The sequence below is a fragment of the Triturus cristatus genome, chromosome 8 (assembly GCF_964204655.1).
Source record: "Triturus cristatus chromosome 8, aTriCri1.1, whole genome shotgun sequence".
Taxonomy (NCBI): Eukaryota; Metazoa; Chordata; class Amphibia; order Caudata; family Salamandridae; genus Triturus; species Triturus cristatus.
Genome location: NC_140591.1, coordinates 175,104,243 through 175,120,203, shown reverse-complemented (window position 1 = coordinate 175,120,203; position 15,961 = coordinate 175,104,243). Strand labels below are relative to the sequence as shown.

General features: G+C 43.4%; 1 protein-coding gene across 1 annotated transcript in view; it reads right to left on the bottom strand.

The window, feature by feature from the left end:
- ERG (ETS transcription factor ERG) overlaps positions 1-15,961 on the bottom strand; it is a 684,573-nt gene that overhangs the window by 355,048 nt on the left and 313,564 nt on the right. The window contains exon 3 of the mRNA XM_085621258.1: positions 9,463-9,536. The gene's annotated coding sequence lies outside the window, so the exon portion shown is untranslated. The remainder of the gene's footprint in view (positions 1-9,462; positions 9,537-15,961) is intronic.

The following is a 15,961-nucleotide window of genomic DNA, read 5'->3' as shown; positions in this document are numbered from 1 at the left end:
TGGAACGAATGTTCGGGGGACCTTAAATTTATTATAGGAGTTTGGAATTTTCTGTTATTATCTGGACGTATCGGACATATCGGATCAGTAAAGCATCTAGTATCATTACAAGATCTTCCTCTACCTACATAGGCCATAGTTTCTAACTGTCCTGTGGGCAGTTCTAATTCTTCCTCGTCCTCGTTTTGTTCTGGTTCGTCTACTGCTAGTCTTTCCTCGTGTATTCGTTCTATTTCTTTGCGGATCTTTCGGCTCATAGCTACTATGCATGATCGTTTATCATGTCTCCCCTCTGATATATTCTTACCCCATGTGGTAAGAATTTGCATTTCTTCCGTATTTACCCCTGGTTGATCTTGATTTCTGATCACACAGTTTATGAGGAAACGTAACAGTTCCCCCTGTATTTCCACCTTTTGGTACTCCATGGCTCTGTTAATACTCTCAGGGTCTCGCCCTGATTGAACAAAATGATATATATTTTCTAAATGTGCAGTCATTCCTGGTAGCTTCCCTAAATATATTGCAGCTCGTCGGATACGTAATGATGCCAGCATCATTTCGTCCCCTTTTCCGGGCACAGGGTCATATCTACAGTCTATTAGAAGTTCCTTGAATGTGCTGGGAGTTACTAGTTTGGGCGTACGTTGGTGGGCTATTTCTTGAAAGGAAAGTTTATTTGTTCTGGGTGGCGTAGAAAAAATGCTTGATGTACCTCCGGTAGCACCACCTGGGGTGCCGGATGTGAAAGGATTCGTTGAACGGGACATAGCAACCATAGGTGTGGATGCGGATGTAGAAACAGATGTGCTTGCCGGAACTTGTGTCGGAGTGTGCTGTTGTAGAGGCACAGACGAAGGAGGGTCTTGGCGTTGAACCCCCTCGGCAGACGGTCTATGTGGCGCAGCATTAGCATACTCGGGAGCTGCGTCGTCTAAATAAGAGGAAAGAAAAACATCTTCTGCGGTTCTGGGATGCCCTTTGGGATGTGCTTTTATCGGAAACAATGGGGGTGGCAAGTCTTTTGGTATCTCCGGGGTAGCCTTAGGTAGTCCTTCGGCCAGAAGAGGATACATACCATTCACAAGGGCATTTCTTTGTCTGTCTGTTTGTTCTGACTTTACTCGAGTACCTTCTTCAATTAATACACCTTCTCGAACTTTATTTGAATTCTCCTTACTCTTCTCTTCCTGTCTACGTGCTTTTTCTGTACGTCTATATGATTCTTTACGCCATAATTCAATGGCGTCTTTCTGTGATTGTCTAGCTTTCCTTTTCCATAATTCTTCCTCTACTTTCACGATGCAATCTGCATCCCAGGTCCCAGCTGCGGGCCACCTCTGACTTTCTGGTAATTCCTTGGTGTAGTCTACCCATAGATCAAGAAATAATATGGCGTCTAGGCCATGTTTATGATACATGAAGTACCCTGGAGTGTCCCTAGGAGGAATGGGAACAGCTTCTTCGAGTACCCCTTTTCTAGTTGTGATCTGTCTTAATTTCGAAAAGAGCGGCATATTTGAGAACTGATCTGATACCTAAGTTTGAACACGTTTAATACCATAAAACACAATAATGAACAGTCATTCACACCACAATATACAGAACGTATTTAAAACATTTTAACATTTAACATTTAATGAATAAACAATGATGGTCATTTAGGGAACTAGTCATTAAGCATAATACTCGATACTAACTAGATAAATTCTGAATTATATACTAGACATACTTGATATACTGCTAAACAGTACAGATACACTGCTGAAACAGTGCAGACCGGATTTGTGTACCCAAACCCGTCTTGACCGGCACAACCTATGTGCACGTCAGAACGCCTCCCCGATAATGGTACTCACCGGGTAGCTCGGAACGGAAGGCCTCGGAACTGAACTGAACTTGAACCGGACTGGACTCGACTCGAAACTTCGGGAACTTCGGAAACTGGTGGGCCTCTGTATACCTCGGATCTTGCTCTCTCAGCTAGGCTCTGGTCGGGATACTTCGCACTTCTCACCGCCTCGTCTGGGTGTTGATCGCAGCCTCAGTTACCCCCGCTCGGCAGGAGGGAGATACAGGAAATCCTGTGGGTACGCGTTGTTGTCCGTCCAGCTGTGACAGGAGACCGGGCCTGCAACGCACCGCCGGCGCGTGAGATGAGAAAGTGTCCCTGTTCGGGCGCCATTCATGTGGTAAATAATTTAATTACCGGGACTTAATTTGATGCGGAAAATCTATAACAATAGCTCAGTAAAATAAGAGGCAGAATCCGTGGTATTAGAGGTTCGGAACGGGCTTTATTCCATAATCAATTTAAATTGATGAGCTCCAGATTCCATCACCACGAAGGTTCAGGAAGTGAAGACCGTACTTTATTGATAAGTAATCATTTTTATACAATAGGCATTACAGTGAAGCAAATGCAGGAGGCGTAACAATTGATAGTAAAGATAAAACATACATGCGTAGCAAAAGTGGGTGTAACTGGGCGTAAATAAAGAACGTCATCAGGTATGATGTCATATTAGGGTGGTTCCATGAAAGAATTTCGCAATGTCAGCAGAAATACTTGGCAGAAATGCGCGCGCAGCAGCATGACGTGTGATTGACGTGCAACTAGGGGGTGAAGGGGACTTGACATTTAGCTCTACATGTGGCGACAGAAGTCTGGAGGGTCAAGTCAACCTAATCCCAAATCATATCTAACATCCTATGTTTAAAGAACTATGTTATCCAAAAGAGAGGCCTTCTTGGAGTAGAATCTTATTCTATACTGACTATACTGACTGTTAGTGCGTGTACAAGCGTCTAAGTGTCTACACTAGATGCGAGGGCAGGAATCTTCCATAGTAGATAATTTTGAAGGTGAAATACAGTTTTTGGCAGGCAACAGGCTGATGTCAGGCACCGTTAGCCGCGCAGAGAATGAGGACAAAGTTCATGGATACAGATGCGGGCTCAGACTGGAGCTTTCAGAGGCAGAAGGCAGGAAAAGCTTGATGGCAGAATCAGGGCCTACTTGCCTGGACTGTAAAATGGCATAAGTGAACCATATAAAGGCGGTGGCCTTTCGTACTTAGGAATGGAATATCCGGCCCATTCATGGCGGATCTGAAAGAGGACATGTTGGCGGTGGACACACATGTGTTTGCGTCTTCATAACTGGAACTGGAGGGAACATACATGTACTTGTGATTTATACATGAAACCGTTGGGGTCCAAGATAGGGGACATAACTGACCAGAAAAATCCATATTTCCACAGAGCAGAAAGAATGCACTTCTCTTGTGGGTCTGCGGCAACAGGCTGCAGACCAGGCAGCAGGTGATCAGTCTGGATCACATTGGATCTACTGGGAGAATGACCTCCTGTATACAGAGCCTAAGGTTGCTGAGCCTGGGTCAGCCCGTATGCTGGTGGTACCCCAGCGCTTCAGAGCCTTCCTACTGGGGCTGGCTCATGATGTTCCATTGGCAGGACATTTGGGGCAGGACATGACCTTTGAAAGGCTTGTCACCCATTTTTATTGGCCCCAAATGCGCAGGAGTTCAGACACTCACTGCAGGACATGTCAGACTTGCCAGGCAAGTGGTAAGAGTGGGAGGAAGCGCAAGGCTCCTCTCCAGCCCTTCCCTGTAGTCAGCACCCACTTTGAACGGGTGTGTATTGACATTGTGGGGCCACTGGACGCCAAGACAGCCATGGGCAACAGGTTCATCCTGGTCTTGGTGGACCATGCCACCCGGTACCCGGAAGCCATACCTCTGAGGACAGTGACGATCCCCATGGTGGGACGAGCACTGATGGGAATTTTCTCCAGAGTGGGATTGCCTCGCGAGGTAGTGTCTGACCGGGAGACCAACTTCATTTCTAAGTATATGAAGTCCCTGTGGCAAGAGTGTGGTGTAACCTATAAGTTCACCACTCCTTACCACCCCCAAGGAAATGGGTTGGTTGAGAGATTCAACCGAACCCTAAAAGGTATGATAATGGGTCTTGAGGAACCCATGAGGTGTAAGTGGGACGTCCTCTTGCCATGCCTACTCTTTGCTTACCGTGAGGTGCCACAGAAACCTCTAGCATTCAGTCCCTTTGAGCTTCTCTATGGACACCCAGTGAGAGGACCTCTAAGTCTGGTCAAAGAAGGCTGGGAGCAATCTCTCAGGAAACCTCCCCAGGATGTATATAGCTACATGCTGGCCTTTAGGAACCAGACTAGGCGTTTCAGACAACTCGCTGAGGCAAATCTGGAAGCCAGCCAGGAGGAGATGAAGCGGTGGTACGACCAGAATGCCACTCTGGTTGAGCTTCAGCCTGGACAGAAGGTGTGGGTCATGGCCCCAGTGGAGCCCTGTGTGCTCCAGGATAAGTGGACCGGCCCCTTTGAGGTTGTGGAGCGCAAGAGTCCGGTTACCTACTTGGTGAACTTGCAGTCTCCCAGGAACCCCTTGAGGGTCCTGCATGTCAACCGCTTGAAGCCCCACTTGGAGAGGTCCCATTTTAGGAGTATACCCCTTTACCCTGACTAGAGGAGGAGGTCCCTATTTGTCACAGGTGCATACCTGTGCCAACTAGAGACCCCCAAGTCTAACAAAGTGTAAATCTAAATCTCCTCTTGATCAGTGCCCTCCTAACATTTTAAATCGTGTATCCACCTCTGTTAATCCAATATTAAATAATATTATGAACAATTCTTTGGAGACTGCTACTGTCCTCAGAAACTGAAAACAGACCCTTCTGCTTCCCTTACTTCTGAAGCCAAATGCTGAGCAAAAGATTTTGATTAATTTTAGACCAATCTCACTCCTGTCAACGGCCTTGAAGATGCTGGAGAAATTAGTTAACAAAGCAACTAACTCATTTTTTAAACTCCAGTCACTACTTGCATGATTCTCAATCTGGATTTTGTCTGGGATTTAGCTCTGTATCTGGCCAGCATTTGATATGGTTTCATATCTAACTTTCCTATATAGACTAAGGAAAATTGGACTCCAAGGATGAACTTTGACTTGACTGCAGGAATTTCTAGAGGATAGACTCTTAGGCAGTTTACCTTCTGCCATTTACCTTTACCCAAGACCTCTTTGTTATAGAGTCCCACAGGGCACCGCATTGAGCCCTACCCTCTTTAATATTTACTTAGAACCTCTGTCTAGCCTCATTGAATACTGGGGCGTATAAGTGATCTTATATGCAGATGGCACTCTACTCCTCCTGTCTTTTCAGGAGACTAATGAGAAGGTACTGACATCTTTTACATTCATAAACAATGGAAGCAGATGGTAGCCAGATGAGCTTTGTCTCTACACTCTCCTTTGCAGACAGAAATGTAGGTATCAAATTCGGTTCCACTCTTTCATTTGAAACTTAGATCTAGGCTTTCTCTTCTCTTTGTTTTGCAAACTTAAGACTTCAAAAAGAATATTGCATTTAGTCCCATAAAATACTTGAAAGATCATTGTCCAAACTGTTGCAACTTCTAGAATCGGCTATTCTAATAGCTTGTACTTGGGCTTTCCAGCCTACCTGATTCAGCGTCTCCAGATTATTAAAAACACAGCTGTTTGACTGATCCTAAGAATACCTTTTCAGCAATTGGTTACTCCTTATTCGAAACACTTGCACTGGTTGCCACTGAATAAGAGCATCCAATTTAAGGCATTAGAGCATTTGACCAGAAAGGACCTCTATTCTTAAGGAACAGACTTGAACCTTATTTTCAAGCTACAAACCTCAGATCCAAATACTTAAAGTTGTTGCAAGTACCCAAGGTTTGCAAAGCAAGAAGAGGGGGCAGATCCATTTCTTATCTTACATCTAAACTTTGGAACTCCTTTACCCCTAGATCACATTTGGCCTCCTCCAAAACCACATTAAAAATAAAAACTCAAGAACTTTCCTTTTAATTTTCTTTTAATTTGTATTTAACTTTTTAATTTAACTTTTGATGTCCTGATCCTTTTTATTCTACAATACTGGTTGATCCGCATGCTGCTAGTGTCGGGACACTTCCTCGGATGCAGGTGTGCGCTATACAAATGGTATTATGATTATGATTAATATATTATCATTATTATTTTTTGTTATTATTATTGTTGTTATTATTATTAGACAGATATGTGCCCACAATTCACAAAATTGTAAATCTTTGGATGTGTGTTTTAGGTCCACAAGTTGAAGGGATTTTGACAAGTTTGCTGAATGTCAGAACATCTACTCCTATGTGAGTCAATCCTAAAATGTGCAGAGTTTAGACATATGATTCAAACAAATTGCTAATGCATAGTCTTAACTCTGTCCATAAATCTGTGCAGATTGACCATTATGGAGATTCTTCATTTGTAGCCTCAGAAAATTAGGTAGAGCAAAATATAGTTTTGTACCTTCTTTTTTTTCTTTTCATGGGAAATATTTTTCTGTAAATTATCTTTCCATCTTTCACATTCCCTGTGAAAATAAGGTATATTTGGTATTTTACCACACTTTCTGCATCAGTAATATATGTATCATGGAGGTGTATGTATAGTAGCATGAAGAGTTGTGGCAAATAAATTCCAAACGTTTTTAGATAGCCACAAAGTTGAGGTTGCAAAAGTGTCCACCACATTTGCAGTATGTTTCCCCATCCACAGTATGTGCTGCCCAATTCAACACATCACCTACAAATGCTGGTTACGCAAAATCTTCAGTTCTGGATGTAGGGTGATAGTTCAGCATTCTTAATATAGATGTTTCTGTTACTTTTTCTTGCTGCTATGTCCCATATGGTGATTTACATCTGTTTACACATGGATAGGGGCCCTATATACGCGACCAAGGGTCTACATGACTAAACACACCTTGATCAAAAGAAATTAAATATTTGATTCAATGTTATTTCCAGCCATTGCTTGCAAATCAAAAGGGGCAATTGCAGTTCCCAGTATGGAACCCCATAGAATATTGAAATCATTTTATTCTCCATTAGCATCAAGAGGTCTGACAGTTAAGGGGCCATTTACAGTTTCTTAGAATTGATGAACCACCATAAGTTAGTAGTTCACCCACCTTGCCAAACTCATTGTTTCCCTAATGTATTTTAAGGTGGGGAACCACCTAGAAGAGGGCTTTCATTGGCAGAAATAAGGTGACGTCACTAGAGGAAAATCATGAACTGATTGCACATATTTGACTGGATTTGCAGGTTGTTGCCCTTTCCTATCTAGGCAAGGTATGGTTGTCCTGACCAGGGAAATCAATCATTCACCTCGAAGCACATAGAGAAGTATTCCTGAGCATCATGACCATTGCCTTTGTGTTTTGAAACTCAAACTCACACTTTGGAATTTTGTTTTTGAAAAACAGAATGCTTGCCCGGTGGTGCCTAAACAACATGGCCACAAACACACAAAAAGTGATGGGTGGAATGCTGGCAAATAGTCTGACTACTAGCCAGTCAGATGCAGCTGGGTTCCAGCAGCACAGTGAGCACAGGAACCATTGCTGTTCCCTGCAGGCCACCCTCCCTGTCTTTGTTGTAGCCATTTACAGCAGGCTGCACATAGTGACCTGCCTAATTAATTTATTAGGCAGGTAATTCTGAAGGTCATTTTGTGCCCTGTGCGACTAGAGATTTTGTGAAGCGACCTATTAGTACATAGGTCCCATGGCAACATCAGACGCAGGTCTCAATAGAACTATTATGTTTTGAGTATTGTGGTAAAAGAAACAGTGTCTAACACAATTTCACCTCACAATGGCATGAAAATGTTGCCCAAAAGCACACATAGATGGCATTGGAAATGGTGTTGAATAGGGTTTTTGCTATCATTATATGTGATTTTCAAGTTCTTTGCTCTAAGATTTACAGAATACTGAAAATAGCAGTAAATTTGTATCAATGTTTTCTAGGTAACCAGAATTTTATCGGATCCCAATTTCGAAAGACTCAACCATCAAGGCAAATTTACTTGGACGACTGAGTAAGAGAACTCTTGATGTTATTTTCGGATTTTATGTTTGTTTCCATTAAGTGCTTCACGTTTCTGTCTGCAGTGCATCACGATTTGCAACATTTCACATTTCACTTATAAGTTCTTTGCACAAACACAACCAAGTGTAGTATTGTGCAGCATGTAAGACATACCACATTCCTTTGTGTTTGGGCTGTTATACCTACCTTATTACAATGAATGTGTGTTTTATAAAAATTGATTATTTTTTACAGAGAACTACTCCTTTTGTCAAAATACTTATACAAAGAGTAATTTACTTGCATGGTGTAATAATTAAAACTTTGCTCTTCTACTGATACGACTGACAGACTGACCTTGACAGAGACTCGGAGACATGGATCTTATGTCCTGATTTAGGCCATTGATCCTTAGTGGTTCAAGATGATTGGCTGAAACATGTGGACATCAATTTTTAGAGATGGTAGGGTGATAAAGCTCAGGTACCATCTATTAAATCTTTTAATCCTGTCTGGGGAACCTATAATAAAAGGATCAGAATTTATTGGGCATCCCTAAGGCAGTTATAACTGTATATCACTATAAATAGTTGATCTCGCCTCATACTATTTGAACCCAAAAAAATGATTTTGCTCCACCCTTGCCGATGGCAACACAGGGAGTGTAGTAGCAGCCTGATGATCAAGCATGCCACATATAGTGGTTGAGCGTATTCGCATCCCACAGAAAGGGATTCCTGAAAGGGTAGCTTATCTGTTCTGTTCCATCAACATTTATTTGTGTGATACTTCTATACATCTACCAATATTTTATAATTGTACCATCATTATTTTCAACACTCATGTTGTTGCAAAGCACAGGCACAACTCTGAGAGTACAGGACTCTGACACAATAGTTAGTAGTCGACGGCAGCTTACCATGGCAAAATGATGGTAAACTGTGGCAACATGCTGATTCTGACACAATGTTGATAATTCCTAGTAAAATGTTGACCTTAATCAATAGTGATAATCTCTGACATTGAAACTGGGCCTAGTGCAATGATGATAATTCCTGACAAAATGGTGAACCTGGCTCAATGGTGATAATTCTTGACAACATGTTGGCCCAGACAAGATGTTTAGTATTTCCTGATAAAATATTAGACCTGCCATTGTGGTCGTAATCCCTGGAAATATGCTGACCCTAACATAATGGTTGTAAATACTAGTACAATTAGAGGCCTATAGCAATAGTGGTAATCCCAGGCAATATGCTTGTCTAGGTGCAATGGTGGTAATTCCTGGTAGACCTGCTAGAGCCAGCACAATGGTGGTAATCCCTGGCAACATGTTGATCCTAGCAGAATGATTGTAATTCCTGGTAAACTGATAGACCTTTATCATTGGTGGAAATCCAAGGCAATATGCTGGCCCTGACACAATGGTAGTAATTCCAGGTAACAGTTATTACAGTATGAATTGAAAACCATTGTATATCAGTGCATAAGATTAGAATAAAGAGGCCTACCTGTCGTCATGTAATCAATTGGTGGCAACAGCACTTTGGGCCTTGGGATAACAACATCCACAGTTTCCAGATGCCTGTATAAAGGGAGAAACATTGAATTCATGAGAAGAGACAAAAATGTCAGGGTATATGTGAGTGAGCCCATGAGTGAGTGAGCAAGTAGGTGACTGCATGAGTGAGCATTTAAATAAGTGAGTGAATGCATATGTGTGGGAATGGAGTGAATGCATGCCTGAATGAGAGAAGTCACAAGTGTAATTCTCTCCTTAGCGTGCATGTACCTCAACAGACCTAAACTAGGCATTCAATCTGGCCTGGTGGGTAGAGTTTTTGGAAAAGGAATGCCAACTAAGGAAATGTGAGTTATACATGGGTAAATATAAAATACATTTCTGTTCTGTATGAATGTAGTCTTGATAGCACAGAAAATTTTAAAATACTAAACAGCAAAACAATTTTACAGGAAATCACATGGACATATATTGATTTTACAGAGTCAGCAATATCTTGCCCCATAGGATAAGCTATCATTTGACCACTAACAACTTTGGCTGTGCTTCACAAATCTGAACACGAATACTCAAGACAAGCATGCATCCATCTTAGATTGTCAATTAAATGTTTGGTGCAGATTGCCCGGGGAAGGGTGAGGATGGTAGAACATTAAGAGGGTACCAAAACTTGTGTTAGAATGGCTTGCTGTACAAAAGCCTTTTTGCAAATCTAAACATGTGATTTAGAAAATCACAGGCTTTGTGACTGAAAAATGCAACGTGGAAATATATTTTGCAAGTTGGAAAGGTGTTTTTGACTTGCAAAGCAACTTTTGTAACTCATTTCAAATCACAATTAGGAGGGTGCAAAAAAAATGCATCCCTTTCCTAATTGTGAATCAGAATCAAATGTATCAGTGGCTTGAACTATTGTTCGGCTGCAAGCAATTGGTCAGACCCTTTGGGTAGCAAATTATCAGCAGCAACTCATCATTTAGGGCGGAGGGTGGACCTCCCACTCCCACCTTTAGGCTGATATAAAGAGTGTCTGTCAGGCTGAGCAAAGATCAGCCTGACACACACTCTTTATTTTCAGGACAGGCAGCTTCTGGGCATGCGCTAAATGCACAGGAGTCTGGCTGTCTGAGCTGAACTTTGCCGGGCTGAAGATGTTACAGCCCTGTGGGCATGACCTCTTCCGCCTGGCAGAGTACCTCGAGGCCCTCTCCCTCATGACGAGGGGGAGTGTCACTGATAGCCTCGGGCCTGGGCGCTTCAGTTTTTATCAAAGATGCGTCATCACAGAGTTGGATGGGGTCAGCATCCCTTTGGGACCCAGTATATGTGTATTGGTGAATGCCTGCTGTGAATGGCTGTGTGTGCTTGTGCCTCATGAGTGTATGTGTGCAGGCTTATGAATGCATAGGGTGTGAGTGAGTGTGCATTTAGAGGTGTGAGTGCATGTGTGCCTGCCCACCCCCTCTCCTGCTTGAATTACCAGCCTCCACTGCAAATCATTCACAAAGAGGTTTCTTTTTACAAAAGATGTAGACTTCCAAAGAAAAGGTCTGTTGTCCCTAGCAGGCCTCCTCCCTTGTTTGCAGTTAGTATTAGATAGTTGCAAAATAAATCATACCTCATTCAAATCAATAACACAGAAGGTTTTGCGACCTCCTGCCAATTTATATTTTACAATCTACTGATTTTACCTGGAAAAGTGTCAGAAGGATTGCTGGGCGGAAGAGATTTTGTGGATCCCTACAGATTCCAGAACTGTCCCTCAAAGATATGCGAGGAAAATATGTGATGTTAGCCAAACCTTGAGGTTTTGCATGGCATTCTGGATAGGAAAGTTGGATCCACACCACCCTGCCCTCCCACTGATGTCTAGTTTTCAAAAAGGTCTGGGTTTAGTAGGTATTTATTTGGTAGCAGATGAACCCAGGCCAATTACCGCAGCTACCCACATGGGTCAATTTTTCAAAGAAAAATGTGATGTCTTCATTTTGCCTTTTGGGGCCCTTCCCATTGCAGCCGATACGCCGACCCAGAATTTTTTTCTTTCAAATCCACGGTGGAAGTTAAAACACATTTTGCAAAGTACCCACTGAATCAAATGATAGTATGTATAACTCCCAAATTTCTGAGTTGTAAAACTAACCAATATTACTAAACTGTGGGCCTGATTCACAAAGGTAACTTTTCATTATGTTTATTACCTTGGGTATTCACAAACTAAAATAATTGATAAAAATAGTGCACATTTATTATTTAATTATAAAATATTTGAATAACCTATTTTGAATAATTAAAATGATGTAACAATAAATGTTATTTAAAAAGATGTTGTCTATATATCACATTAAATAATAAAGCCACATAAAAAAAAATCTTTTCTTTATTTTTTAATTTAAACTTCAGGAAAAAATTTGAATTTCATTAACTATGTTTCTCTCATCTGTGAGGGAGAGCGGTTGCAATATCAGGGTATGACTGTATCCCTTTTCCCTGACTTCACACCAATTGTCCAGGAGGCCCACAGCAAATTCACAAAAGTCAATGGCAAATATCACTTTTTTGACTCTCCTGCTGATGCTGCAGGTTTGGGTCAGGGGCACCCGGAGGAAGGGATTCTGCCTCTCCACCCTCCCGAGTCCCAGCGGATCTGTAACCCTTCTCCTTGCCGGTGTACTATGATTATTGTGTTGCTGTGCCATATTGACTACTAACCAGGGACAACCATGGAACTAGCCACCTCGTTCGGCACAGAGCTACAACTGCCTCTATTGCTTATGTACCAGATTAGGCTGCTCCTTACGCCACCAGGATTATTAACATTTGGCACTCTCCCTTGAGTGTTTCCTCACCACCTAGGAGTACTCCATTTGATTGCTTTTCTTTGTTCTTGGGTTATTATGGGGTTCACCGGATACTGGTTGTTTGCTATTCGGTGTGGGTGGTGGGTATGGGCCTCGTTCTGTTTTGCTATTGTATTTTTTCTACCTCTTTCACACAAGGGCACAACTAAAATGCATACCATGCACTACTTTACTGTCCATACGTTTACAGTGCTGCTTTTACATTTAAGCCCACATGACACCATCCGCTAAGGGAACCGGGGCACTGACATAAAAAGTGCATGACCTGGAATGTTAAGGGATTGACTAACCCCTAAAAGTGACTACATGTATTGTCCTACCTGGCCAGACATGGTACCCAGTTGGCTTTTCTACAGGAGACCCACTGCCCTCCGCATTCTCCCAACCACTATGCAGCTAGCTGGGGTAGTAACCACCTTTTTGCTAACTATAGCACATATTCCAGAAATGTCTGCATTCTGGTCCACAGAACAATCCCTTTCACGATGTGCGAGGTAATAACAGATCCAGAGGGCCGCTACCGACTGGTTTCTGGCACCTTAGCCACCGCATCCGTATTATTGATTAATGTCTATGCCCCTAATGTGGATGCACACAACTTCTTTTTGGACATCTCCACACACATTACCTGTCTGCATGCTGACTGTATATCAATGGGTGGTGACTTCAACTTAACCCTCTCTCCTTCACTGGATTCAACTAGCACAAGCCACGTGACTAAACCCAGAGCGATACAGGCACTATTTACCGCTATTAGGTCATTTAATCTCACAGATATTTGGCGTTCCAGACACTTGCTCAATAAGGGATACACTTTTTACTCCACTCCACATGGTGACCACGTATTGACCATTGGTACCTCACCCCGACCTCTTGATCATGGCCACTGATATCCAGCACCTCCCTCGGACCTTATCGGACCACTCACCAGTTCTATTAACCATACGATCCCCCACCTTTACAACACCCCTCGCGACTAAAGCGTTATTGAATGAAGTGTTCTGGGTAGAAATTCGAGATTCTATTGTGGAATATTTTGCAGTCAATACCGGATCCGTTTCACAATATTCAGTGCTCTGCAAGGCCTTTAAAGCCTACATCAGAGGAATCTGCATTGCCAAGCATTCAGAAAAGCTCAGATCCATATGAAGGTAGTTAGCAACTATTGAGCATGCATTGGGGGAGCTTGACAAGCAGGCCACGGAAACTGACCCCTCCCCACTATTGCACCGCTGCTCTATGCTACTGCATGAGTTTCGCAACCTTGCAGATCACGAGGTGAAGCACCTAGGCAAATATGCACGGGCACGGGTCTACGGAGAGGGGGAGAGGCCTAGACGCACCTGGCGAGTCTGCTCCACCCACTGTATCATGCCTCCTTCATCACGGACTTGCAACTAGAAGACAGCTCTGTAGTTACAAATGGTGCAGACATCTCTGTTGCCTTCCTTTCCTATGAAACTCGCTTGTATATGTCTCGTAGTGCTGTCGTGGATGAGTCGCTTGCTGATTAACTAGTAGAACAGTTCCCCGCCTCACCCATTTCGTGTGAGTAGATTTCACAGGCCATCGATGCCCTGAGTGGAACTCATGCCCCGGGCCTGGATAGCTTTACAGGCAATTTTTATAAGGCCTATAAGTCTTTATTGGCCCCTCACTTGCTGGAGGTATATGCGGAATCCTTTGTGCAGGGAGTCCTTCCCCCCACACTGCGAGAGGTGGTGATGGTGGTGATGACTCTTTTACTTAAGCCTGGCAAATCCCCACAACTCTGCACCTCATATAGACCCTTGTCACTTCTGAATCCCAACAACAAACTTTTAGCTAAGGTCCTCGCTACCAGCCTCTCCCTTCTTATGGACAGCATAATCTCTCTGCTGCAATCTGGGTTTGTTCCGAAAAGTTCTACTTCAATTAATCTCCACACAATCTTCGCTCTCCTAAACCAGATAACTCCTGATTTTCCCACAGCGACTGTCGTACTGGATGCCGAAAAGATGTTTGATTCGGGCAAATGGTCTTTTCTGCATGCTGCATTATAGAAATTGGGTGTGCCTAAAGGTTTCTGGGACCTAGTTCGACTGCTCTACACTGCCCGATTGGCCCGACTGAGAGTGAATGGCGCCCTGACCAAACAATTCTCGCTATCGCCGGACACTAGACACGAATGCCTTCTCTCGTCGCAATTATTTATTATCGCTATGGATCTCCTTGGACATCAATTCCAGGAGGGTCATATGGCTCAGAGTTTATGATTCTACCGGGCCCCCTTCTGGCTTCTCTATATACGAAGATGTGATGCTCTTTGTCAGGGACCCAGAGTCCAATCTCTCTCCCGTTCTTCGAGAGGTCGTCTGATTTGGGATATATTCGGAACGTACTAATTATTGGAGCAAATCTGGAATTTTTCCGCTGACGAAAGCTACATCCCCCTGTCCCCTTGAATTCCCTGTGCAATGGTGTGCTGATTCCCCAAAATACTTGGCATCTATCTCCAGCGGAGTAGTGCGGAGGTTGTCCGCCTCATATTTGGCACTGCTCTTAACAGACTCTCATCCCAAATCGGTCAGTGGATCAAACTCCCCTTATCTGTTGCTGGCAGAATCGCAATTATCAAAATGGTGGTGCTGTCCCCGTTTCTATATTTATTTCTTAATATTCCCATAGTCCTGACAGGCAATTTCTTTGACACCTTACGTGGCATGCTCATCCAACTGGTTTGGGCGGGCAAACACCCAAGAGTCAGCTGGCAAACATTGACCTTGCTTTATGCCTGCAGGGTTTTGGGGCCCCTGATTGCTACCTCTACTATCTTATAGCGCAGGTTCACGTTGCGTACTATTGGTATCACCCAGATGCTCGCTTGCAATACCTTAATCCGGAATGGACTCAGGCCTGCCCTTATTCCCTTTCAACCATTATACCACAAGACCTTCCTACGACTCCATCCGAAATACAGATGCTTCCTACTACGTGCTGGGCCCGGACTAGACTGCAGTGTTATTTGGGCTCTGACCTATTATACACCACCACATATTGTCCTTTCACAATAACCTTGGCTCCTGGTGTCCAAGGAGCTGTTGATGAAGCGGGTATTATCCGCGTACCAGCTCTGATCATTGGGCAGTCTCTTCAATGACGCCACGCTATGGCCCATGACCTCCTGAACAGAAGCAAATGCAAAAAGAACAATTGATGGACAGAATGCAGAACAATGTCATACATTCACCCCAGTACAGGGATCTGGGCCTAAATCCATCGGTTATTTTTGCCACTGGATTCAAGTTAGCCTGGCTGATGAAGGGTGTTACCCAGAAACGGGTCCCAGAATGCTTGTTTCCGGTTCAGGTAAGACCTGGCTTGGCAGTTCGGGCTGGACTGTTCCCATGAGGCACAGAGTCAAGACTGATTTGCAAATAGCTGGGTCTGAACTGAGGTGGTGAAGTGAGCTAAAGAATGATGATGGATTCAACCCAGATCTGTGACTGGGGGTGAGTGTCTGAAAAGTTTCGACGCTCCGTCCATCATCTCCTTGTGTTTGCTTTGTTCGCCCTAAGTTGGCAGGGTATGCCCAGACGTAGGTCCCTTGCTCACTTTGCCACTGGATTCAAGCTAGCCTGGCTGATG